This window comes from Petromyzon marinus, chromosome 23 (assembly GCF_048934315.1).
Source record: "Petromyzon marinus isolate PM22_M1 ecotype Great Lakes invasive population chromosome 23, UKy_Petmar_22M1.pri1.0, whole genome shotgun sequence".
Classification (NCBI taxonomy): Eukaryota; Metazoa; Chordata; class Hyperoartia; order Petromyzontiformes; family Petromyzontidae; genus Petromyzon; species Petromyzon marinus.
The window spans coordinates 13740001-13742500 of record NC_133689.1 but is presented as its reverse complement, the minus strand read 5'-3'; the positions used below and the strand labels follow the sequence as shown (position 1 = coordinate 13742500).

The 2500-nt window shown below is 46.0% G+C and overlaps 5 non-coding genes and 1 pseudogene across 5 annotated transcripts; all 6 read left to right on the top strand.

The window, feature by feature from the left end:
* The first annotated feature begins 34 nt into the window (after positions 1–34).
* LOC142926227 (5S ribosomal RNA) lies at positions 35–153 on the top strand. Its single transcript, XR_012943152.1, has one exon. It is a non-coding gene; the product is annotated as a 5S ribosomal RNA (ribosomal RNA).
* Positions 154–404: 251 nt separating this feature from the next.
* On the top strand, positions 405–523 carry LOC142927359 (5S ribosomal RNA). The gene has a single exon (XR_012944284.1). It is a non-coding gene; the product is annotated as a 5S ribosomal RNA (ribosomal RNA).
* Positions 524–924: 401 nt separating this feature from the next.
* On the top strand, positions 925–1043 carry LOC142928179 (5S ribosomal RNA; annotated as a pseudogene).
* A 252-nt stretch (positions 1044–1295) lies between these two features.
* On the top strand, positions 1296–1414 carry LOC142926476 (5S ribosomal RNA). Its single transcript, XR_012943401.1, has one exon. It is a non-coding gene; the product is annotated as a 5S ribosomal RNA (ribosomal RNA).
* A 427-nt stretch (positions 1415–1841) lies between these two features.
* Positions 1842–1960, top strand: LOC142926226 (5S ribosomal RNA). The gene has a single exon (XR_012943151.1). It is a non-coding gene; the product is annotated as a 5S ribosomal RNA (ribosomal RNA).
* Positions 1961–2211: 251 nt separating this feature from the next.
* LOC142927856 (5S ribosomal RNA) lies at positions 2212–2330 on the top strand. Its single transcript, XR_012944780.1, has one exon. It is a non-coding gene; the product is annotated as a 5S ribosomal RNA (ribosomal RNA).
* Positions 2331–2500: the final 170 nt, after the last annotated feature.

The window sequence follows — 2500 nt, the reverse complement described above, 5'->3', positions numbered from 1 at the left end:
ACATCTGAATGTGCGACAGGTCTTTCCAAGCATTGCCTACGACCATCTCACCCTGAATGCGCCCGATCTCGTCTGATCTCGGAAGCTAAGCATGGTCGAGCCTGGTTAGTACTTGGATGGGAGACTGCCTGGGAATACCAGGTGTTGTAGGCTTTTGCATTGTTGTATCTGGATGGGTCGCTTTTTACACTTCGAATCATCCAGTTAGTGCACCTGCCAATTTCACGTCGATATGGTGTACTGCATTGGGATCAATATTTTTTGTAAAATACTGTTTGATGCCACTCTTTCGGGGCTAAACCAGGAGCTCAGAATAAACGTTTTCACGAGCGATGACCTCCAGGAGTATAGTTGAATGTTGATTGTTTATACATATGAGTGTTCGACAGGTCTCTGCAAGCACGGCCTACGACCATATCACCCTGAATGCGCCCGATCTCGTCTGATCTCGGAAGCTAAGCATGGTCGCGCCTGGTTAGTACTTGGATGGGAGACTGCCTGGGAATACCAGGTGTTGCAGGCTTTTGCATTGTTGTATCTGGATGGGTCGCTTTTTACACTTGGACTCATCCAGTGAGTGCACCTGCCAATTTCACGTCGATATGGTGTACTGCATTGGGATCAATATTTTTTGTAATATAATGTTTGATGCCACTCTTTGGGGGCTCAACCAGGAGCTCAGAAACAGGTCCCTGCAGAGTGGGCTGGTAGGACAAGTCTCTGCGCTGTCTATTACTGATTTTATACACCCAACAGCACGAGATTTCACTTCGTTAAAGTATTGAAAGGGGACGGACGGACGGACACATTAATCTATTGCAGGCTGGTACACTCAGTTTACAACTTCGTTTCTACCAGTATAAAGGTTTTTTGAATGTTGATTGTTTAATACATCTGAATGTGCGACAGGTATTTCCAAGCATGGCCTACGACCATCTCACCCTGAATGCGCCCGATCTCGTCTGATCTCTGAAGCTAAGCAGAGTCGAGCCTGGTTAGCACTTGGATGGGAGACTGCCTGGGAATACCAGGTGTTGTAGGCTTTTGCATTGTTGTATCTGGATGGGTCGCTTTTTACACTTCGACTCATCCAGTTAGTGCACCTGCCAATTTCACGTCGATATAGTGTACTGCATTGGGATCAATATTTTTTGTAAAATACTGTTTGATGCCACTCTTTCGGGGCTAAACCAGGAGCTCAGAATACACGTTTTCACGAGCGATGACCTCCAGGAGTATAGTTGAATGTTGATTGTTTTATACATATGAGTGTTCGACAGGTCTCTGCAAGCACGGCCTACGACCATATCACCCTGAATGCGCCCGATCTCGTCTGATCTCGGAAGCTAAGCATGGTCGCGCCTGGTTAGTACTTGGATGGGAGACTGCCTGGGAATACCAGGTGTTGTAGGCTTTTGCATTGTTGTATCTGGATGGGTCGCTTTTAACACTTCGACTCATCCAGTGAGTGCACCTGCCAATTTCACGTCGATATGGTGTACTGCATTGGGATCAATATTTTTTGTAATATAATGTTTGATGCCACTCTTTCGGGGCTCAACCAGGAGCTCAGAAACAGGTCCCTGCAGAGTGGGCTGGTAGGACAAGTCTCTGCGCTGTCTATTACTGATTTTATACACCCAACAGCACGATATTTCACTTCGTTAAAGTATTGAAAGGGGACGGACGGACGGACACATTAATCTATTGCAGGCTGGTACACTCAGTTTACAACTTCGTTTCTACCAGTATAAAGGTTTTTTGAGCGATGACCTCCAGAAGTATAGTTGAATGTTGATTGTTTAATACATCTGAATGTGCGACAGGTCTTTCCAAGCATGGCCTACGACCATCTCACCCTGAATGCGCCCGATCTCGTCTGATCTCGGAAGCTAAGCATGGTCGAGCCTGGTTAGTACTTGGATGGGAGACTGCCTGGGAATACCAGGTGTTGTAGGCTTTTGCATTGTTGTATCTGGATGGGTCGCTTTTTACACTTCGAATCATCCAGTTAGTGCACCTGCCAATTTCACGTCGATATGGTGTACTGCATTGGGATCAATATTTTTTGTAAAATACTGTTTGATGCCACTCTTTCGGGGCTCAACCAGGAGCTCAGAATAAAGGTTTTATGAGCGATGACCTCGAGAAGTATAGTTGAATGTTGATTGTTTTATACATGTGAATGTGCGACAGGTCTTTCCAAGCATGGCTTACGACCATCTCACCCTGAATGCGCCCGATCTCGTCTGATCTCGGAAGCTAAGCAGAGTCGAGCCTGGTTAGTACTTGGATGGGAGACTGCCTAGGAATACCAGGTGTTGTAGGATTTTGCATTGTTGTATCTGGATGGGTCGCTTTTTACACTTCGACTCATCCAGTGAGTGCACCTGCCAATTTCACGTCGATATGGTGTACTGCATTGGGATCAATATTTTTTGTAATATAATGTTTGATGCCAATCTTTCGGGGCTCAACCAGGAGCTCAGAAACAGGTCCC